Source organism: Puma concolor, chromosome C2, assembly GCF_028749965.1.
Source record: "Puma concolor isolate L17-30 chromosome C2, mPumCon1.1.hap2, whole genome shotgun sequence".
Taxonomy (NCBI): Eukaryota; Metazoa; Chordata; class Mammalia; order Carnivora; family Felidae; genus Puma; species Puma concolor.
The window spans coordinates 143,585,108-143,598,963 of NC_141675.1; the positions used below are offsets into that span (position 1 = coordinate 143,585,108).

The 13,856-nt window shown below is 34.7% G+C and overlaps 1 pseudogene; it reads left to right on the forward strand.

Moving 5' to 3' along the window:
• Positions 1 to 11,820: 11,820 nt before the first annotated feature.
• Positions 11,821 to 11,950, forward strand: LOC112850634 (U2 spliceosomal RNA; annotated as a pseudogene).
• Positions 11,951 to 13,856: the final 1,906 nt, after the last annotated feature.

The window sequence follows — 13,856 nt, forward strand, 5'->3', positions numbered from 1 at the left end:
TCTCAGGATTAGGGAAGTGATCACATTCTCTCAGAAGTGTCTCCACTATATCATGACACATCACCTTCAAAAACTTCCTGATTCCCCCAAGGGACTACCTTCCTTCATCATCTGTCTTAATCTATGTGTTTCGTGTAACATATGACTTCTGTTTCTTTGTACTGAAGATGTCTGCATATGTTCTTTATATCAATATTATAATCATTTTGACATGCATATTGTCTGCAAAAATATTTGTTGATATAACTAAGGAATGAATGAAAAATACATTTTAAGGCTCACAAAATAAGTCTACAATGAAATACTCCTTTTTCAAATTTTTTTTTAAATACTGCCAAAATAGCTAGATAAACAAGGTAGAAACAGTTCATTACAGGGGTATTTTATATGCATATTATCAAATAGAATGCTGTTTTAAAATAAAGGCCTATTTGAGATTGTATTTGGTGTATTAAGTCATAGTAAATTTAAGAAAATTAGATACCAATTATTGTCACTCTTTATCAAATTTATGTAGAGAAAATGCACACGAGGCATGGGAATCTATCCTGCCTATTACAGGGAGGCAAGAAACAAATTCTGTTCTTGTGAAAGACTTAATGAGGGAAAAAACAGAGGATGGAAAGCCCTAATCTGACCTTCAAACAAAAAAGTCCTTTGAAAATAATGAAGTGAGTGATTTCCTTCCCTCTCTCGGCAATGCCATTTCAGTCTCTAAGAATTTCCTATCCACTTCTTGACCTTTCAGATGAGGTCATCACCAAAGGAAATGTCTTATTTCAAGAGTAACTGCCAACTTTGGAGATCTTAGAATCTCAGAGTGTAGACCCTGTTAGATCCTGTTCTGAAGGGGAAGAGTAAGCAAGCGTTATTTGTCAATGAAATCACTTGCCGGTGAATTTCAAAGCCTTTGGGTGTTTCATGAACATATAGCTGTGCTGTGTTCAACTGGACTCTACATAATTCTACATTCCAAAATATTTCCTAATTGCTTATGTCCTGAAATAATACTTCAGTGATTTAGGACTGTCAATATTGGTAAGGTTATATTTGTTTTGGAAACTTAAAATTATAAAAGCAAAATGAAAGTTGAGCTAAAAAAAACCTTTTTGTCAAATAAAATGTCATTACTATTCCCTACCTAGATTCATGAAATTCAAATAAGATATTATTGCCTATAAATTTATTTATGTGTATAAAATATTTTAAACTTTAAAAGTCATATATGTATCGTAAAATAATTTACAGTGATCATATAATGGTAGCTATAATAACTTTTCCTTCTAGTTACTCTACCTTTTAAATGTTTGCATCTGATTTATTTATCTAAGTCATAAAGACAAAAACTTAATAAAATATATTTGCCATATAAAACATAGCAAATTAGTTAAGTATGCAAATAAATATTGAGACATTAGATACTCCTGTCATGAAAATGATAGTTGCAAAGGTTTTAAATCAAGAAGTTGAGTTAAGGAAATAATTATTTTTTTTTTAACTGTATCAGCTTTGTTCATCCTTATAAATTAGGTCTACCACAACATTTTTGTTACATCATTAAAAGACTTTAAAGTATCAGATACTGGATGGAGCCAAGATCAAGGTCAAGGTTGCTCAGAAGTAGACGCTGAGCCTAGGACTGGAGAGCAAGTGATTTAATAAGGAAGCTCTCCCAGGAGAAACCAAAAGAAGTGTAGGAAGCAGGATAGGAAAAAAAAACCCAACAGGTTTTGTCCTTGGGTTTTGTTTAAGAAATGTAAGTAATAATTTTAGTAAAATCATCAAAAAGATTTCTTTATGATTTAAATTTGCAATAACGGCCATTTGTAAGAACACTAAATTAACTCTTGTAAACATTTGTCTGCCATTTTTCATTCCCTGTGTTTTTCCAGGCAAAATTTAGCTAAACATTACCCAGAAAGCTTTCCAAGTCATATCAAGTGCAATTACTATGTTTGTGAAATATATATTTTATAATTTGATAAGTGCTTTTTCTCTCAGTGTGTTCCCTCTAATATACCATTTATTCTGTCATACACTATAATATTTAAGAATGGCATCCTCTTCCAAATAGGCTTGGGGATAGATAAGCTTGGTTTAGCTCAATTGAGTAATTAAATTGAAGTCTTTGAAGTGTCATTGTTACTGCATTCCAATGAACAAACTATTCAATATGATGACTTTGTCTCCTATTATACTTCCATTTTTCTCTTTATTAATATCCCAGAGTGATTACACCGAACCACCTTTCTGTGCCTCTTATATGCCACCTGACTCTGGTAATAAAGAAGAGCTATCAGAGCATTCATAGTCTCTTGAGAAATAAACAATAGAGGAATAAGGTTAACTTGATGAAATTCAAGAGATTTATCTCTTTGACTTGATAAAGAGTTTAAAGGATGAATATGAATGAGTATGATTGCCTCCCCCTGTGACTTTCATGTGATGTGTACACTCAGTAAATGCTTGTTCCCTCTTGGGGAGGGTTTTTTGTTTGTTGGTTTGGTTTGTTTTCTTTTTGTTTTTTGTTTTTGTTTTTCCTTTGAGATTCAGAAACCAGATGAGGTGAAAATGTCAAGTTCCCTAAAGGAGACTATTTTTTACTTAAATGTATGAATTTCAGTCTCATACACGATCTAAAACTGTAACTTATACCGAGTTGTAACAAGTTGTTTTGTTGTGTTTTAAAGAGAAATTGTTAATATAAATGTTAATCCAAAGTGTTCAAGAGCTGTTTAGGAATATTCCAAGGAAAGGAATTTTCCCGGAGTAATGAGGGTTCCCTTCCATGCTGAGCACTGCAGGGACAACAGCACAAAAGGGGGGTTGGTCAGAAATGGTAAATGTGGTGAGCATTCTGGAGTCACCGAGACAAAAGGGTGAAGAGGCAAACAAAAATTAGGCTTTGAAATTGAGAGCCGAATCTTCAAAAAATGTTGTACAAACTAAAATAATAATAGTGGTTGACATACATGAATTTCTATACTTTTCAAATAACACAAACAAGGTGTTTTTTCCTGAAGTATCAATTTTAGCTCAGGATTCAGGAGTGGGAGTGGAGGAGTGGGAAAAGCATGATGTTCATATGAAAGAAAACAGATACATTGAGGAGAGGAATGAGAAATTCAAAAGTTAGGATTAGATTTCAGATGTTTGTAGCAGGCTGCATGGGTTTTCACCTCTCATTCTTTGGGAATAACCAACTATTCTTCTCTGCTTTTATATTGTGATGGAAAACTTGAACATTATCCATGCCAAGCTTCCTGAATATATTAATATTTGATCCAATTACCACAACAATTATAGAAAGTAAGTGAATCAGTGTCTCTATTTGACAAATTAAAAAAAAATGAAGGCTTACAGGGCCAAGATGATTTTCCCAGGATTATGCAACCAACAAGTTACAGAGTGGGGATTCAACCAAACTAAACTTTGCTTTTCCCAAAATGTTTTACTATATTAAGTAAGTAAATTTTTAGACAAGAGTGTAAGTCATTTGAGCCTTTAAAATATTGGAGGGCAACAATCACACACACACACACACACACACACCCTATGGCAGAGGAAGGAGGCACATTTAGGCATTTGAAATTGTCTTAATAAGGGTCTAGACTATTGTAGAATTAGATCCCCTTACTAAAAAAAGGTTAAATTAACCTTAGAAATTTTACTTTCTTTAATAATGAAGTGGCTACCTCAGTCATTATTAATTAATTGTTTTTAACATATATGTGATTAAGTTACAGTTACTTCCAAAGATAAATCATGACAGTGAGAATATGTGGAGAGACAAATAAGCCCACATTTTTAAGCTTTAATATATTTTTAAATATACGGGGCTTCCAATTTATTTTGATATAATCAGTGGTGAAAGTAATGCCATCAAGCATTAGTAGAGGATTTTAACTAGAATCATGTGCTACGTAAAGCTGTTGGACAGAGTTTAAAGGATCAGAATGTTGAAGGATATAAAAAAAAATGGCAAATGCTTAGTTGATTTTGTAAGAGATTTTAAATTAAAGCAGCGAACTCTTTAAAGCATCACACAATGGGTAGAATGAAAATGAAAGCTAATTAACCTCAATTCTTTTTTAGTTGCACAGCTTTATAATAATCTTCCATGGGGTTCATGACCAGAGGATTACTAGACCTTGAGAAGTATTTGGAGAAGGGGTCAAGGTGGGAACCAAGGCAGCTATGTACAACTCAACTTGCTTGCTAGGGCATGCCTGAGCAAGATGCCCACTTATGATACAGATTTAGAAGTAGGTATAAAATAAGGTGCTTGCCTACATATCTACATTACAAAGATGTATTTGTATGAATACAAGCATACGCGTGTGTGTTATAAGAATGCGAAGTAATTATGTGTTAGTCATAGTAGAGGATAGTTTGAGAGCACATTTCAGAAGACTTAAAACGTTCACACCATTTATCCCAGTATTTTCATTCCTACCAATTTATTTTAAAGACATTGTCAGAAAGGAATGTAAGTATTTATTAATACTATTGATTGCAGTATTATGATAGCAAATATTCCAATAATCTTAATTTTCCATAGTAGAAAAAGAGTGAAATAATGGAATATTCATAAAATAAAACATGTGCAGACATAAAAATTCATTCAGTAGAAGAATATTTAATTACATGGGAGTGGAATAGTGCAAGTATCTTGTGCAAGTATGTTCATATAATACATATGTCTTTATGGAAACTCTAGGAAGAAAAACACTAAAACATTTAGGTTCTATAACCTAAATGGTGGAGCTATATGTACTTTTTTTGTTTATGCTATTAGAATTTTGCCATTTCTTATCAAATAACATCTTTTATCTATTATGCTAAAACTATGGTTTCGCATTATCAACACTTGGAGAAAACAGAGTCATGTTCTAAATGAATTCAAAGAAGTATTATAAGCATAGTAAATACATTTTTAATGCAGCCAAAACTAAGCTCCTAAAGTTTATTAACTGAAGGAAATTAGCAAGCTCATTACATTACCTTAGACTGCAAAGTAAATAGGTTTGTATCTCTTTTCCTACTGTGCTTTTATTAAAATATTTTCTTTGATGTTCTTGATATATTAATATCCTTTTAATAAACTTGTATATCCACCAACACGTTTTTATTTATTGGTACATGATATTTCTATCTCTAAAGTTGAAATGAACATGAAGGCTGAGACCTGCACATGCAGGTAATTTGAGTTCCACATGGTGGCTCCAACCTCCCAATTCCTAAAACTCTTTTGGAACTTGTTCCATTGGCAGTGTATGATTGTGCACCTTTACGGGATCCTCTCCAACACCAGAAATTATCTTTGGTAATATTTTCTACATCATAAAATATACTTATTGAGATAATTTTGAAAAATACCAATGCTTTTTAAATTTTTTTTTTAATTTGAGAGAGAAAGAGAAAGAGAGAGAGAGAGAGAGAGAATCTTAAGCAGGCCCCACACTCAGCACAGAGTCCAATGAGGAGCTTGATCCCACAACCCTGGAATCACTACCTGAGCCCGAATCAGGAGTCAGATGCTGAACTGACTGAGCCACCTAGGCACTGCACAGGTGCTTTTTAAAAAGATAAATATCCTACCACTGAGAGATAAATCTGCCTATTATTTTATGGAAGAAAAGCACAATAGAGAAGGAAGTCCAAAATGTTGACAACTTTGGATTTAATTTAAGTATGTGGGAGGGAGAAAGGGAAAGACAGAATTAGAGACAGAGACAGAGAGATGAGCAGGGAGAGATGGAGAGAGAGGGAAGCAGAGAGGAGAGGAGACAGAGGCTTCTCTGGGTTGACTGACAATTAGTTGAACAACCTGTCCTGGGAGTCCAAAATATACTTGATTGGAAAAGTAGCAGAACAGACATTATATAATATCCAGTAGAGCACAATATCCCTCATGCTCTGTCTCCATGACTCTGTCTGGTGGTCTTCTAAGTCTTTGGAGAGAGAAGACCAAGGGGACCAGAAACCCCTCTTCATGACTGTTTTCCAGCAACTTATGAGTGAAAGAAGAGGGGCAGGTACCGAACATAAACTGGGTCTTTGTTTTCTGTGCTCTGAGCATTCGTTTGAGAGCAAAGTATACCTGGAGGAGCAGGGACTTCTTTGGGAATCGTGACATTGATCTCCTTCCTCTTTTAAAATTTCTCATTGTAGGGGCACCTGGGTGGCGCAGTTGGTTAAGCGTCCGACTTCAGCCAGGTCACGATCTTGCACTCCGTGAGTTCAAGCCCCGCGTCAGGCTCTGGGCTGATGGCTCAGAGCCTGGAGCCTGTTTCTGATTCTGTGCCTCCCTCTCTCTCTCTGCCCCTCCCCTGTTCATGCTCTGTCTCTCTCTGTCCCAAAAATAAATAAATGTTGAAAAAAAAAAATTTTAAAAATTTCTCATTGTAGCAAGTGGCTTCCTTCAACTTATCCTCACATCAGCTATATTTTAAAATATGTAAGTTATTAGTTTCAACTATATATATCAAAATATAAGGTGTTTACTCATGTAGTTTATTCATGGCATAATGGTCAAAATGACCATGAACATTTATTTTATTGTCCTAAATCAAGTTTAGGTCAGGGGAAAAAATTGAGAAGAGCAAAAAGATCTTATACTATTAGGGAAAATAACTATAGATGGAGAATACAGCAATATTTTTTTCAGTTATCTGAACAATATTGTTTATGTATCATTATAAATACCTTTATACATTTATTAGTACTTACTAATGATATTTGCATTGTGGCCATGCACATGAAATAAAAGTCAAGGTGTTGTGTTAGAATATATGAGTTGAAAATTTGATTAAATCTTAATGGACTTTGAAGTTTGAACCCATGTATTTTGTTTATACTTTATTTTATTTCTTTTCTTTTCTTTTACTTTGTTTTAAAGTTTATTTATTTATTTATTTATTTATTTATTTATTTTAAGAAAAAGAGACACAGAGCAAGTGGGGGGGAGGGCAGAGTGAGAGAGAGAGAGTCCCAAGGAGGCTCTATACTGTCAGCAGAGCCCAACTTGGGCCTACATCCCTCGAACCACAAGATCATGACCTGAACTGAAATCAAGAGTCAGATGCTAAACCAACTGAGCCAGCCAGGCGCCCCTGAAGTTTGAACTTTTTTGAACTAAAGCTTCACGGAGGCTTGGTTCAAGACCAAATACCCATCAAAAAACAAAACTGACATTGTGTTTTGGTTATGTGAACTTGACTCTTAAAAGCAATGTTTTAAGAGATGAACACAAAAGCACAAGTTGAAATGTAGATCACTTTATCATGTTGAGAAAAGAAAAGGAACATGCCAAACTTTTCTAGCACTTGATAGAAACCTAAAGTTTAAACTCTTTGTTCATCTGCGGGCACCTGGGTGACTCAGTCAGTTAAATAACCTACTTTTCATTTTGGCTCAGGTCATGATCTTGCAGAGAGAGAGAGCACGAGTCTGGGAGAGGCAGACAGAGAGGGAGAGAAAGAATCCGAAGCAAGCTCAGCGCCGTCAGCCCAGAGCCCAATACGGGGCTTGATCTCACAACTGTGAGATCGTGACCTGAGCATAAGATACACTAGAATACACATTGTAGCTGGATGTCAGCAACAGCCAGAGAGTGTGGAGTCTAATGGACCATGTTAAGGATTTTAGGTTTTATTCTAAAGAATGAGTTAACCTAAATAGAATATAATCATATTTACCATCTTTAAAAGATCAGCCTATATGACTGAAGAGCTTGGCAGAAGTAGAAATGTTAGTTAAGGGGAAGCCAGTTAAGAGTCTGTCACATCAATACAAGTGAAGGATTGATTATTGTTCACGCTGGGATGAGGGCAAAAGAGCTGGTGATGAATAAACAGATTCAAGAGGAATTGACATGTAGAAATGTCAGAAGTGATTGATGAGTACAAATGAGAATGATGTATGGGCATCCGGATTTCTGACTTCCATAGTTGGATGGATGGTTGTGCCATACAACAAGAGAGGGTACACTGAAGGAGAATCAATTTTAACAGTGAAGATAATGATTATTATTTTGGATATGTTGATTTGAACCGGGCTCTGGAACATAGAAATGTATGTGACATAGTAACTGGCTGACTAAGTCCAGAGCTCAGACAAGATGTCCTGATGCTATATATCCAAATGGGAAAGTCATTTTTCATAGGATACTCTGATGGTTTTTACTTTCTGTGAAGCAAGAATCAAAGCCATCTGCATGGTGGAGTGTGAAGGGAGAGAGCCTGAGGTGGGGAGTCTGAGGAAAGCAGAGAAGTTCAGAAATGGTTATTGTGTCATGCAGGGGAACATATTATCTAGGGTAACTGTGCTAAGAATAAGGGCAGTCCTCAACTTCCATTCAGAGGAAGGCCATAAACCAAAATATTTTAATGGAGGTTGGCATCCATTCTTGGGAACATGGAGAGCTCACATTAATAATTAGCATGGCAGATTTGAGGTTTTAGGAGGCCTCCTTGTATTGAGCAGTTAAAACATTGGAAAATTTCCTTATTATTAGATGAATTTTACTAATACAAGGTAGAGGTTTATACTTGAATACTCACAACATGGGTTTATATCTCAACTGGTCAGACTGCCAAATGTGGCTAAGTCAAATCAGGACAGCATAAGGATATTAATGTAAGGAGCTGATGATGGGAGTCATACTGTCTTCCCTTTTGTGATTTTTCTTCTCTATCCCCCTCACTCTGTGCATCTTGAGGATAACGTAAAAAGCAAAAGAAAAAGCAAAGGAAGAAAAAGAAAAAGCAAAGGAAGAAACACTTCCTTCTCTCTCAAGGCAGCCCCAAGAAACTGATTGCAGACTCTGAATTCTGGAAGTGGGGAGTGTTCTCTGGAACACCATCTAGAAAAGAGCAAGTGAGACAGAATTAGGTAGAGAAAATGAAATGCACTGCAGCCGCTTCAACAATGTCAGCTAGTCCCACAGGGAATTCTAAAGCTGGGGCGACTCTTCAGAGAGATCTCTACCTGAGACCAGGGAGCCAGGCCTTTGGACACTGCAATGACCAGTCATCAGGTGCCAATCACTGGGGACAGGGGGGAGAGGTAGGGCAGCTCCTTTGGCATGAGAGCAGTTTCTGGAAGGGGATACAGGCAGCACTGTTGGAGCAGCTCTCTCTCTCTTTCTCTCTCTCTCCCCTGCCCCCTTCTCTCTCTCTTAATTAGTCTTAATTAGAAATACCAATGAGGATTAGGCTTCCTATCTTCTCCAATACACATTTTTTAAAAAATTTTTTAACGTTTTATTTATTTTTTTGAGACAGGGTAGAGACAGAGCATGAACAGAGGAGGGTCAGAGAGAGGTAGACACAGAATCTGAAACAGGCTCCAGGCTCTGAGCTGTCAGCACAGAGCCGACGCGGGGCTCAAACTCACAGACCAAGAGATCATGACCTGAGCCGAAGTTGGCCGCTTAGCCCAGTTTGGGTCTATGAACTACAGTTTGCCAACTCCTGAACAAAAAACCTAAAACAGATCATTACTAGAAAACAAAAGAAAACCATATGCAGTACACCATCTAAAGCAGAACTATTGGAACAGATGGCCCAAAATTTATCTATAAGCTATAAATTATTCTCGAGAGATAATTAAAAATGTTGGCAATATGAATCCACAAGGACTTACTAAACCCAAAAGTTGAGACATTAGATATGAGTTAAATAAGAGCATAAATAAAGACTCAATGGAATAAGTAGAAGGATGAATACAGTCTAAGAAAAAACGAGTGCACTGGAATATCGGTGAAAATCTCCCCAGAAGATAGAGGGTAAGGAGAAACTATACAAAGGAAACATAACAGATGTTGCACACAGTAGTAGGTGTACCAATCACTTGGTCATAGAGTACTAGAGTACTAGAAAGGGCTGGGGGGTGTGGGAATTACTGGAAAGGAGAAAATGTTTTAGGAAATAATACCACATTTCCTGGAATTAAAGGAAGAAGGACTTCTGGTTGAAAGTCATCGCAGATTGACAGAGTTAGGTAGAAAAAGCCCATACTTAGACACATAAAAGAATTTAAGAACATAAATTAAAAAGGGGAAAATTACAGCTCTCAAAAGTAACAAAACACCAATAAAGTTACAAGAATCAGATAGACAAGATAATGCTTAAAAGAAACCAAAATGTATAAAGTCAATAATGTGATATTTTTCACATGTTGAAGGTAAGGATGTTGAATATAAATTTTATGTGCAACCAAATTGTCACTTAAATGTCAGTGAAATAAAAATGAGCTAAATGTTTAAACTAAAAAAAGAAAGGTTTAAAACCAGCAAAGAAAGGCAAGAGTTTCTAAAACAGAAAGGAAAATAGTAAGGACAGGATAGAAATAATGAATGCAATAACAAATGACAAAAGTGATAAACCAAAATATTTTTTAATTAATAAGATAAATTCTAAAAACCTAATGAAAAATAGAAACAAAGATGCCAATAAAATATGGAATAAAAGAGGTGATTTAGAAAACAACAGAAATTTTAAAATACAATAAAAGGGCATCATATTGAACAATTCATTAAAATGTTTGAAAGCCTAGAATAAATAAATGCACATCTAGATTATAAAAATAAAATATGGCCCCAAAAGATTGAAAACTTGAATGAGAAAATAAAATTAAGAAATTGTAAATGGCAATTAAGAAACAAATTTCCCTTTTTCCAGTGCGAGGCTTAGGTGGTTTTAGTCTTGAGTTTTACTCAAGAAATTCAAACAATAATTAACACTTATACAAATCATAAATTCTGTCCAGCTTTATATTTTCAATGATGATTATGTAACTGTTTGCACAACTCAAAAATTAGTTGTAGGAAAATATTCATTTAAGAATGTTAAAAAAATGTAAATGCAAAAGTTCCAAATGGAACATTTGATAATTGAGTCTGATGGCCTACATTTAACAAAATCAAGTGAAAATAGAATGTATCCTAATAATACAAAAATTGATCTACACTATAATATTCTACTAATGCAATATACCAATCTACTACAAGCATCCTATATAATAGACAAAAAATAAGAATAGGAAAAACAAATAAACTAGCATTCCCCAAACACTGGTTACTCTTTATCATAAATATAATATGGTCAGTGTAATAAAGAAAGTGCGGGGGGAATAAAAGAAGTGTAGGGCTCGTAAAAATTGTCACTTTGGCAGAAGATATTTCCATTTACATAGAAAGCCCACAAAATCTACAGACAAACCATTTAAAACAAATAAGAGAATTCAACAAAGTGATTTAATTAAAGATAAATTCACAAAAAATAAAAGTATAATTTTTATACTAGGAACATCTGCAAAATATCAAATATGACTGAATTTTATTATTATTGTTCATGTCAAACATCTTGGAGAAGGTAACGTTTCCTGGGTTCCATGGTTTTCAAATTAGCAAATTTTTCTGATTAAAAGGTCAATGTTTTTTTGCCATTTACAAAGAAATCTATTACAGCATATGGAAATGCATATTGTTTTCACATTTACCCAAATTGTCATTTTCGAACTTTTGAAATTAACAAGAAATGCCCTAGCTAGAAGTCAAAGGGATTACTGTTAGATTTATCTTCATTATTTTTAGCCAAGTATACATGACAAAGTTGTTGCAAGAGTAAGAAAAAGATAAGGCCAACCAGGGCAAAGAAAAAGTGAGCAGATATATAACATGTTAAAACTCTCTTCAGTCTACTCTGCGCTTCCTTATTTGTAATAAAAGTAGTTGCTTTTTCCTGGTAGAGTCTCTATCCAATTTAATCCTAAATGTGCTCTGTACCTCTTTTGTGTTTTTATCTTTATCATCCAGTCACTTCTTGGCCTTTTGCCTAAGATCAAGTGTAGTACCTGTTCTTACCAGTTTAATATTTTTATCACCCAAACAGTGTACAATAACAAGGCCAAACCCTTATTTATAACAATTTTTCTGCCATCCTTCACCAGGAAATATGAAGGATCCTCTGAAGGATCTTTAAGCACAAATCTGCATAATGGGGCAGTTGGTTCATTCGAAATTATAAATTGGCTCATTGATTGCCTTTGACAGAAAACTAAGAGAAAGGAAAATATGAGATTTTTTTTAAAAATGGAATTACATCAAAATTCCTTACATTTGAAAGAGTATGCTCCATTGCTGTTGCAGGCAAATACCAGTACAATGGCTTTTCAGTAGTTGACTGACAACAGACAGAAAGAATAGAAGAGACTATTATTCGGCCTCAAGTTTTTATGTTTTTTCTCTTTGGACAATTATATTGTACTCACCATTCCCAAAGGATTTCCCATTTTAAGACCCATATTCCATACAAGAAGTACACAGATGTAAGAGCATGTGAAGTTAAAAGAAGTACAGAATCTGGTACAGCTGGGGATAATTAGTAAAAAAAAACAAGTTTTTGCCAAAAATAAAAGGAAGTTGGGTAGACAGAGTTTTCTTTAGCCAAGATTTGGGAGATCCATGGAAAGAGAACATATTTACAACCCCCATCTCTTTTCTTCCATCCCATGGAATCTAGCAAAAGAAATTCCATTGTATAAAACATCTTAACATCACCAACAATACTTATAGTTCAATTGAGATTCTCCTAATGAAACAGGGTTGATTCTAATAACATTTGAGATATCAATCATTTCTGAGGCTCTATTTATCTTTTCAAGCCAATTCTGAAGCTTAAACATGTCATTTGAAATTCCAGGGCAGTAATTCCGAATGACTATATCCGTTTTAATCTTTTATTTTCTGTACCTGAATTCTAGCATGTGACAGTGTAAGATTACTGTTCTATAAGTACTACTTCAGTTAGTTTCCTATAGAAGCAAATGTTCTCCTGAGTTATAAATTTAATGAGATAATGATGCTTTCATAAAACTGAGCTTATCAAGATTTCATCAAATTCAATAAATGATGATCAGCATCTGCTCTCAATCAGGCAGATGGATATCAAGGGATGTAGAACTTGCTTAGAATCAATTCCTACCTGGTCTCACGTCCCTTGCAGATTAGCTAACAAGACACAGACTGTGTTTTTTCCTAATGATTAAAATGTTCCCTGGGTTAGGAATGCTGTGCATTAGATGTTGTCTGAGCTTTATATCTACCTTCCGATGGGATTTTTTACCAATTGATGGACTAAAAATATTTCTAATTGCATATTTCCTTTCTGTTGCCATTGAAGCAGTGTGCACATATTGAGGTAATTAATTAATAGTAATGAGGATAACCAGTTGAACATAATTGTGTATATATAAATCAGAATATTTTTAAAGATTTAGGAAAGTCAAAAGAAGTTATGCCCAATCTTTTCATGAGCCAGAAGAAACTGAATTTGCTCTTGTGAAGTCAACTTAGCTTGAATGTATTTTTCATTTAATCCACTTGCTACTCATTAAACTACCAATGTATATTGACCCCGAAGTTTGAAACTGCATTAATTTATGATGTCTGGGTCAAGAGCTTGGTCCTTGATTTTTCTTTAAAACTGGAACTGTACCCTAGATATGCAAACTTTAAAATTCACAAGAGGATATTCTCACCAGTTCAGCAGAGGTTAATGAATAGTTGTAAGTCTGCACCTAAGTGTAAGGTAAGGAAATGCAAGTTTTTTGTAATGTTTCCATTTTGAATTTTACCCTTTCTTTCTTGACATCCTTCTCTTCCTCTACACTGTTATCTCCTTGATTTCTAAATACTTCCTCTTCCTTTTTGATGCATTCTTCCTGCTAAGTCTTAATGTTGACATTAAGCCTAGACCTGAGACTTGTTCTTCCCTTAATCTTCAAGAATCAGGAGAAGAATATACAAAGATTTATTTAATGTTGATTTAGTGAGCTACTTACATCTGTCC